General features: G+C 39.3%; 2 non-coding genes and 1 pseudogene across 2 annotated transcripts; all 3 read right to left on the bottom strand.

Moving 5' to 3' along the window:
• The window catches only part of LOC138858562 (large subunit ribosomal RNA), a 9,923-nt pseudogene extending 4,023 nt beyond the window's left edge, over nt 1–5,900 (bottom strand).
• Nucleotides 5,901–6,402: 502 nt separating this feature from the next.
• Nucleotides 6,403–6,581, bottom strand: LOC138858613 (5.8S ribosomal RNA). The gene has a single exon (XR_011397665.1). It is a non-coding gene; the product is annotated as a 5.8S ribosomal RNA (ribosomal RNA).
• A 625-nt stretch (nt 6,582–7,206) lies between these two features.
• LOC138858531 (small subunit ribosomal RNA) lies at nt 7,207–9,196 on the bottom strand. The gene has a single exon (XR_011397619.1). It is a non-coding gene; the product is annotated as a small subunit ribosomal RNA (ribosomal RNA).
• Between the last annotated feature and the right edge of the window lie 1,286 nt (nt 9,197–10,482).

The raw sequence follows: 10,482 nt of genomic DNA, 5'->3' as shown, positions 1-10,482 counted from the left end.
CCCCAAATCCTCAAACGCTCTAAGCGGTATACCCAATACCGCTTCCCTGACAGATCGTCCATATTGGTTCCAGTCGATACCAGAGGTACGCCATCGCCGCAATGGACTCTCATACAGCGAGGGAGGGGATTTAGGAGTAACCATAATTTGGATCAAATTATGATCACTCAATCCCCACCCTCCCTTAACCTCCCATCTAGCTACGAACGCCCTATCTGCTGCCTGATTCATAAGCGTCACGTCAATGTCACTCACGCCCCCAGGCCCATCAAACGTGTACCATTCACTCGGCTCATTCACAATGTGGAGGTTTTTAGCCACCACCCATTCACTTAATGCCTCGCCTCGACTGTGGCTTTGATATCCAGACGAATGCCGGGATACCTTACTAAACCACATCGAAGACGAGGCATTCGCATCCAGCCCTAGGATAAATGGGCTACTACTCGCAAGTAGTAGTAGCTTATCCATGTAGCCCAGGTAGGGCTCTAGGGGCTCGCTAAATTTGCAGTACAAACTAGCTACAATCAGCCTACCGAACTCCCCCTCTATCGCGACACATACACCCAGTTGTGAGGAATCCACAACTACGCAATCGTAGTTGGGATCACTCACAACAATTGCAGCATTAGCCCCAAGGTCCGTGAAGACCTTGAAACTACCAGGAAGACCCCGAACCACACCATTGGTGGCGTAGGGCTCCTGGAGTAAGGCAATGCCGCACCTCCCCTCAGCCATACACCCCCCCAATTCACACATTACGGCATACGCCCCCTGGCAGTTTAACTGTATAATCCCCCCCATCAGTGTCTGGCGAGGGCGCGCTCAACAATGCCACAGTATATCGGGCAGACAGCGGACATCATAAGATGCCCAGCTGGTCTACCCTTGAATGCGCAGTTGCGGCAATGGAGTGCATTGACGCAACTGGCAGCTCTGTGGCCTTCTTGACCGCACCTCCGGCAGACATCTGATTTGGCCCTACACACAGCCACTCTATGGTCGAAACTCATACACCGGAAGCAGCCAGCAACGGGGCTATCCGGTCGCACCCGGAAGGAGAACCACTTGATGTAGCACCTACCTGCCTCCAAGAGGGCGGACATCATTTTGTCCGTACCCTCAAGGACGACATTGGTGCTACCATCAGGGGCCACCTTCCAGGGACGACTGACCATCCTCACGTCTGACCTCAGGGACGCCGGGCTGAAATCCTGAAGGTTCAGCCGGAGTAACTCTTCCATGAACTCGTCATGGGAGATCTCCGTGTGAACCCCCTGGACCACAACCCGGGGACCCAACTTCCGGTTGACAGTCACGTCCAACCCCACCTCCCCGAATTTCGCGTTAGTCGCCACTTTCTCCCTCTCTAAAACAGAGGGAGTGCGGATAACCGCCCCACCACCCTTAATAGGCCTAACTTCGTGAATCCTTACCCCCAGGGAAGGACCCACCTCCTTAACTACTTTCTGTATGACTTCCTTAGAGGAAGTTGCGGGCCCCTTACTCCTGACCACAACAGACCAGGTCTCAACAGCCTTCGGCGCCACCGGTGCAATCGCCTCCAGTACAGGTGCTGGGGGCGGAGGCATCGGTGCCGATGGAGCCGGCATTGACCTGCTCGGTGGCGAGGAGTGTCCCCCACAGCCTCCTCTAAGGGCGTCAACTTGACCACGAAGATGGGCATTCTCGGTTACTACCGTCATCAGAAGTGCCTCGTACTTCGAGGCAAGCTCCATCAGCCCCTTCGCGGTCCCTATGGCGAAATTTTCGGCCCCAAAAACCACTTCGCTAAGCTCAGCCGAAATTTTCTTTATAGCCGCGACATGGCTAACCGCACCACCCCCGACAAAAATCGCGCTCCCTTTAGCAGCGTCACCTCTGCCCACACTACCCTTACTCGCGCTCGCCTTCTTTGCGCCCGTTTTTGTCGCGCCCTCGTCACCACGCACGAGACCAACTTCTGCAGTGCCCGATTTCTGCGCGCCCACATAAGCGCTCGTAACACGCACTTCGCCCTCGCCCGACTTTGCGGGGTGAACAGCCGCTTTTTCAGCGGTGTCACCTTTACCGCATCCGCTACAACTACCGCTCCCGCCCTCTTCACCCCCCGTTTCACCCGCAGACCCCAAACGCGCCTTCTGCCGAGGCGGGGACCTTACCGGTGGCCCCACCATCTCGTCTCCCGAAGTGTCGACCGTAATGGTTGATGGCCCCGACTCTTCGCTCCCAGCGAGGGACTTAACCCTCCTCCTCCGTGGTGGAGGCATCTCTACCTTCGGACTTCGCCTTTCGGTAGGCTGATCCGCCAAGCGTACCACTGACGCAGATGGGACTCGTTCAAACAAGACCCCGAAACAGCCGCTCGCCACGTACGTGCGACTGAACGCGCTGAAAAAAGTGTCGCAAGCGCAGACCCGCTCTGTAGCAGCGACGACCCAAGCGGACGATTAAAGCGTTCTCGCAAGGGTACAGCCCACAACTCCAACCAAATGGTCTGGACAAAGGTCACTCAAATGACCGCCGGACGGAACAAGTCCCCGTAACGGTTGCGAGTCGACCGATGTGGCGCTGAACCGAATCGATCCGTGGGCTAAACGCACACTACTACGACCGTTTGTCTGCACAGGATTCACTGTCTCCAACACTGGGACAGCCGCCGGTACCTATTGAGCAATCCTGCTCAGGACTTGCTGACACTGACCAACTGAACGCCAGATGCCCAACACAGCACTCCAAACAAGCAGTCCAGCCGGCAAACAATGCCAACAACACAGCACTAAACTGGAACTGTACGGAGAGTCCCACAACAACAACAACCACGTTGCGGTAGTACCTAAAGGTACAGTACACAATATTAAAAATATGTACTTACCGCTACTTAATATGCCCACGCCAAAAATTTCCCAAAAACGCGCAATTCGTGCTCTAGCACGAAAAACCACACACGCGGTCCCGTAACCGAGCAAAAACAATTTCCAGCGAATACCCGCACAAAACGAAATTCCACGGAAATCGCAACAACAATTTTCACACCCGCCAAGCAACGGTGCCAACTCACTCGCGTAAACAAATACCGCACAAAAGAGAATCGAAAAAATCACTAATTAATCGCAACGATGCGCACGCACGTCTATTCGCGTCGGAATCCAAACAACGAATGGAGTAGATAGGGACAGAGGGAATCTCGTTAATCCATTCATGCGCGTCACTAATTAGATGACGAGGCATTTGGCTACCTTAAGAGAGTCATAGTTACTCCCGCCGTTTACCCGCGCTTACTTGAATTTCTTCACTTTGACATTCAGAGCACTGGGCAGAAATCACATTGTGTCAACACCCGTTAGGGCCATCACAATGCTTTGTTTTAATTAGACAGTCGGATTCCCCAAGTCCGTGCCAGTTCTGAATTGATTGTTAATTGATAATCGTTATAATTTAAAAAGTATCTATACAATAATAAATCCTTTAGAAATTTTAGCAAGAAAGTTCCACAATTGGCTACGTAACTACTATCCGGGGAACAAGAATCGAAATTCTCTATTTACCCAGAACGAGTACATAAACCATGGTATTGCTTCCCAATCAAGCCCGACTATCTCAATCTTCAGAGCCAATCCTTATCCCGAAGTTACGGATCTAATTTGCCGACTTCCCTTACCTACATTATTCTATCGACTAGAGACTCTTCACCTTGGAGACCAGCTGCGGATATTGGTACGGCCTGTTGAGAAGTTTGCGTAACCCCACCATAAATTTTCAAGGTCCGAGGAGAAAATATCGACACAACAGTAAATGTCATGCTCTTCTAGTCCATCTACCATATCTCTCTTCGAAAGACTTCCATGGTAGTACGACTATAAAACAGAAAAGAAAACTCTTCCGATACCTCTCGACGGCTTCTTTATGGTCGTTCCTGTTGCCAGGATGAGCACAAAGGCCCATTTTTAATAACAAACGGATACTCAACAGGTTACGGAATTGGAACCGTATTCCCTTTCGTTCAAAATTATTCAAGTGTTTAATTACTATGGAATAAAAATTCATTCATTTCATTTCATTAAAACTTGAAAATTTTCGGCTTTCGCCTTGAACTTAGGACCGACTAACTCGTGATCAACCACTGTTCACACGAAACCCTTCTCCACTTCAGTCCTCCAAGGTCTCATTCGATTATTTGCTACTACCACCAAGATCTGTACCAATAGCGGCTCCATGCAGGCTTACGCCAAACACTTCTAAGCACACCATTGTACCCTCCTACTCACTAAAGTTTCAAAATTTATAATCCAACCGAAATTGTATTATAAATCATGTACTTTAGCGGTAATGTATAGGTATACAACTTAAGCGCCATCCATTTTAAGGGCTAGTTGCTTCGGCAGGTGAGTTGTTACACACTCCTTAGCGGATTACGACTTCCATGTCCACCGTCCTGCTGTTTTAAGCAACCAACGCCTTTCATGGTATCTGCATGAGTTGTTAATTTAGGCACCGTAACATTACGTTTGGTTCATCCCACAGCGCCAGTTCTGCTTACCAAAAGTGGCCCACTGGGCACATTATATCATAACCTCAACCTTCATATCAAGAAAGGTGAGGTTCTTACCCATTTAAAGTTTGAGAATAGGTTAAGGTCGTTTCGACCCTAAGGCCTCTAATCATTCGCTTTACCAGATAAGATTATTTTACATAATTTTTAAATGCACCAGCTATCCTGAGGGAAACTTCGGAGGGAACCAGCTACTAGATGGTTCGATTGGTCTTTCGCCCCTATACTCAATTCTGACAATCGATTTGCACGTCAGAACTGTTTCGGTCTTCCATCAGGGTTTCCCCTGACTTCAACCTGATCAAGTATAGTTCACCATCTTTCGGGTCACAGCATATATGCTCAAGGTACGCTCCAGTTAGAGGTATAAATAATAATAAATTATCATTATACATAACTATATGGAACGCCCCGGGATTGAATTAATAATGTAATACATTAAAAATTAATCCCATTATTAATACAGTTAAGTTAATTTCGCCATTAGGTTTAATATAACCCAATGACTTGCACATATGTTAGACTCCTTGGTCCGTGTTTCAAGACGGGTCCCGAAGGTATCCTGAATCTTTCGCATTGTTAATCATATAAATGCATACAATTAATATTAAAATCAATGATAATAATATTATTGTAAAATTCAAAAGAATTTTAGCATTATATATAATAAAATCTATCAACACTTTATCAAATCATCAGTAATTATTCTATGTTAATAAGCTAAAAGCAAATTAATTTGAATAAACTTAAAAACCAATGATCTTTTGATAAATATTTTATTATGTTAATAGATTACAATGTCCTTGTATGAAAAAAAAAAAAAAAATGCACACTATTACTATAATATTTAAAATTAAATACTACAGTTATAATGATGAATTTTTCATAATGGATATTCAGGTTCATCGGGCTTAACCTCTAAGCAGTTTCACGTACTATTTAACTCTCTATTCAGAGTTCTTTTCAACTTTCCCTCACGGTACTTGTTTACTATCGGTCTCATGGTTATATTTAGTTTTAGATGGAGTTTACCACCCACTTAGTGCTGCACTATCAAGCAACACGACTCTTTGGAAATATCTTTCTAGTAATCATTAACGTTATACGGGCCTGGCACCCTCTATGGGTAAATGGCCTCATTTAAGAAGGACTTAAATCGTTAATTTCTCATACTAGATATTAAGATATTCCATACACTGCATCTCACATTTGCCATATAGACAAAGTGACTTAGTGCTGAACTATTTTCTTTTCGCTCGCCGCTACTAAGAAAATCCTTGTTAGTTTCTTTTCCTCCCCTCATTAATATGCTTAAATTCAGGGGGTAGTCCCATATGAGTTGAGGTTGTATAAAATATATTTTAGATTGATTTGTTTATTTTTATTTAATTTTTTTGCTATTTGCTATTTTAAAGAAATATATTTTTATATCTTGATTACTCAATATTATTCAATCTTTTCATCCCTTTTTAAAATTCATAATATAATAATTAATAAAATTAACAACATTATTCCTCCACATATCATATATTTTTTTTTATTATAAATTTTTCTCAATACAATAGAGTGAATTAATTCTAGAATAAAAATTTATTTTATGCTAGACATTCCTCTTATGTATTATTTAATATAATTTAAATAATGTTGAAAATTTTTTCTTTTATGGGAATACTAAGATTCTCATTTATCATAAATTTTCGTTCAAATATGAGGTATTCAAGAATATATTTTCTATATTTCTTTTTATGCTATTAATATTATGGATTGAAAAATACAATCCAATAATATGCCATATGCTTAAATTCTATTAATTGACTAAAAGAATAAGCAACTAATTTAGCATAGTCTTACAACCCTCAACCATATGTAGTCCAAGCAGCACTTTAAAATTAATTAAAGTACATAACAGCATGGACCGCAATATGCGTTCAAAATGTCGATGTTCATGTGTCCTGCAGTTCACACGATGACGCACAGTTTGCTGCGTTCTTCATCGACCCATGAGCCGAGTGATCCACCGCTTAGAGTGATAATTTTTTTGTATTTTTTTAATTCAAAGTCAAAGAATTTTAATTTATTGAAAGTATTAATAATTAATCAATAATAAATTTTTAATACATAAGTTTAAAACATCTTTCAATAAATTGTAATTTTAAACCCAAACATTTGCAGCTGCGCATGTCTTAGGTCAACAAAAACAGTAATACCTTTTATATATTATTTTCTTCTCTATTTGTGCGTTTTCTTTTTTTAAATTTTTCAACATGTTTTTAATCACAAATAGAAAATACCATAAAAAAAAGGTATTACACACGTTAATGTGAACAAGTTAACTTATCATTTATAATATTTTATATAAATATCACAATTAAATATTATTTTCTATATAAATAATAAGTACAGCTATATGTTTAAAGGTTTTTTTATTGCGTTCAAATACAATGTATGCGAAGTTCACAATATAATATATATTGTCATAATGCATTACAAGGAGTTAAAAAAAAAAAAAAAACAGAAAAACATTCAAAACATTGTATAATTCAAAACATTTTGAATGAAAAGAACAAAAAGAAAACTTTTTGTTCTTTTTTATTCTTTTTTTTTTATTTTGTTTTTATATAATTATTTTTTTTTCTTTTCGGATAGGAACACAATAATGATCCTTCCGCAGGTTCACCTACGGAAACCTTGTTACGACTTTTACTTCCTCTAAATAATCAAGTTCGGTCAACTTTTGCGAAACAACCGTGAAACACAAGGCGTCACAGTGATCACGTCCGGAGACCTCACTAAATAATTCAATCGGTAGTAGCGACGGGCGGTGTGTACAAAGGGCAGGGACGTAATCAATGCGAGTTAATGACTCACACTTACTGGGAATTCCAAGTTCATGTGAACAGTTTCAGTTCACAATCCCAAGCATGAAAGTGGTTCAGCGGTTTACCCGGACCTCTCGGTCTAGGAAATACACGTTGATACTTTCATTGTAGCGCGCGTGCAGCCCAGGACATCTAAGGGCATCACAGACCTGTTATTGCTCAATCTCGTTACTGCTAGACGCAATTTGTCCATTTAAGAAGCTAGTGTCCTTATAATGGGACAAACCAACAGGTACGACTCCACTTATATAAACACATTCAAACACTTGTACATTCAAGATGAACGCATGAATGAAGGCTATATAAGCTTCAACACCATAATCCTGAAAGCATCTATTTAATATATTTGAGTCTCGTTCGTTATCGGAATTAACCAGACAAATCACTCCACGAACTAAGAACGGCCATGCACCACCACCCATAGATTCGAGAAAGAGCTATCAATCTGTCTTACACGCTTATGTTCGGACCTGGTAAGTTTTCCCGTGTTGAGTCAAATTAAGCCGCAGGCTCCACTCCTGGTGGTGCCCTTCCGTCAATTCCTTTAAGTTTCAGCTTTGCAACCATACTTCCCCCGGAGCCCAAAAGCTTTGGTTTCCCGGGAAGCGACTGAGAGAGCCATAGTAGTAGCTACACCCAATTGCTAGCTGGCATCGTTTATGGTTAGAACTAGGGCGGTATCTGATCGCCTTCGAACCTCTAACTTTCGTTCTTGATTAATGAAAACATCTTTGGCAAATGCTTTCGCTTAAGTTAGTCTTACGACGGTCCAAGAATTTCACCTCTCGCGTCGTAATACTAATGCCCCCAAACTGCTTCTATTAATCATTACCTCTTGATCTAAAAACCAATGAAAGTAGAACAGAGGTCTTATTTCATTATTCCATGCACAAAATATTCAGGCATTTGGAGCCTGCTTTAAGCACTCTAATTTGTTCAAAGTAATTGTACCGGCCCACAACAACACTCGATGAAGAGCACTGAAGCAGGTTTAAATAGGAGGAATATATAAAAAATACATTGTATTAATTATATATAAGAACTCCACCGGTAATACGCTTACATACATAAGGTAATGTACATACCACAATTATAGTTGTACTACCCGTATGAAGCACAAATTCAACTACGAACGTTTTAACCGCAACAACTTTAATATACGCTATTGGAGCTGGAATTACCGCGGCTGCTGGCACCAGACTTGCCCTCCAATAGGTCCTTGTTAAAGGATTTAAAGTGTACTCATTCCAATTACAGGGCCTCGGATATGAGTCCTGTATTGTTATTTTTCGTCACTACCTCCCCGAACTGGGAGTGGGTAATTTACGCGCCTGCTGCCTTCCTTAGATGTGGTAGCCGTTTCTCAGGCTCCCTCTCCGGAATCGAACCCTGATTCCCCGTTACCCGTTGCAACCATGGTAGTCCTAGATACTACCATCAAAAGTTGATAGGGCAGACATTTGAAAGATCTGTCGTCGGTACGAGACCATACGATCTGCAAGTTATCTAGAGTTCAACCAATATAACGATCGAATAATCGCTTGGTTTTAGCCTAATAAAAGCACACGTTCCAAAAGGTCCGTGTTTATTTTGCATGTATTAGCTCTAGAATTACCACAGTTATCCAAGTAACTGTTAACGATCTATGGAACCATAACTGATATAATGAGCCTTTTGCGGTTTCACTTTTAATTTGTTTGTACTTAGACATGCATGGCTTAATCTTTGAGACAAGCATATAACTACTGGCAGGATCAACCAGAATAATATATATTTCTTTTTTATATAATATTTTTTATATTATATAAAAGTTTAAAATGATATTTTCTTATTTGAAAATTATACACAAATACACAAAACATAAAAACATTTACAATATACACAACAATTTTTCTATGTTTCTTTCTTTATTATATTTTTTTTCATTATATTTCATTTCTATTGTGTGATTTTGTAATGGATTTTTTTAATTTTTGTTTTGGTATCGTGAAAAGAATTTTCGTTCTCTATACATATTATTATTTAATTATTATGTAAGAACGATATTTCTTCTTATATTGGCAAAATTTTCAAATAATATCATTCTATACATTTTACTTTATTTCAATGCATATAGTAATATATATACCTTTTTTTAAGAGTATATACATTTTTTTCTTGATTTGAAATTAATAATTTCAAATTCTATTATATTTATTTCAATAATAAATATATGATAAAAAGTATTTTCGGGTGCAACACATTAATATTTTATTTTATTTAAAAACCATCCTTTTACACATATATTTTATGAGTAAATATTAGAATAGCTCACAAATAAAACTAAAATATTGTTTAATATTTATTTCTACAATATGTTAGTATAGAATAATAGATTTTTTATGTTTTTGTATAAAACAAAATCTATTTCTATTTAAACTAACTGTAGGAAACCAGGAATAAAAAACGCTCATTATATACAATATGTTAGTACAGAATATAGAGTTTTGTATAAAACAAAATCTATTTCTATTTAAACTAACTGTATAAAAACCAGGAATAAAAAACGCTCATTATATACAATATGTTAGTACAGAATATAGAGTTTTGTATAAAACAAAATCTATTTCTATTTAAACTAACTGTATAAAAACCAGGAATAAAAAACGCTCATTATATACAATATGTTAGTACAGAATATAGAGTTTTGTATAAAACAAAATCTATTTCTATTTAAACTAACTGTATAAAAACCAGGAATAAAAAGGCACACAAAATCAACTTTCATTTTCATATTTACTTAAAAATACATATAAAGTAAAAAATATTTCCATATAAATACTAAGTAAATAAAGTCATACAAGTATGAAAATTTTCATACAAGTACTAAATACATAAATCATATAAGTATAGTAATATTCATACTTATAAGTATTTAAAAACAATTTCTTACTAATAAACTAACATAAGGAATTCAAATATATAAAAGTATAATACATTTCCTAGCAGTAAAAAATTTTCATATAAGTACTAAATGTATAAAGTCTATGAAGTAATAAATTTTCATATAAG

This window comes from Bactrocera oleae, unplaced genomic scaffold, assembly GCF_042242935.1.
Source record: "Bactrocera oleae isolate idBacOlea1 unplaced genomic scaffold, idBacOlea1 ctg00000010.1, whole genome shotgun sequence".
NCBI classification, from domain to species: domain Eukaryota; kingdom Metazoa; phylum Arthropoda; class Insecta; order Diptera; family Tephritidae; genus Bactrocera; species Bactrocera oleae.
Note: the sequence above shows the minus strand (reverse complement) of the source record. Positions and strands in the feature narration are given on the sequence as shown.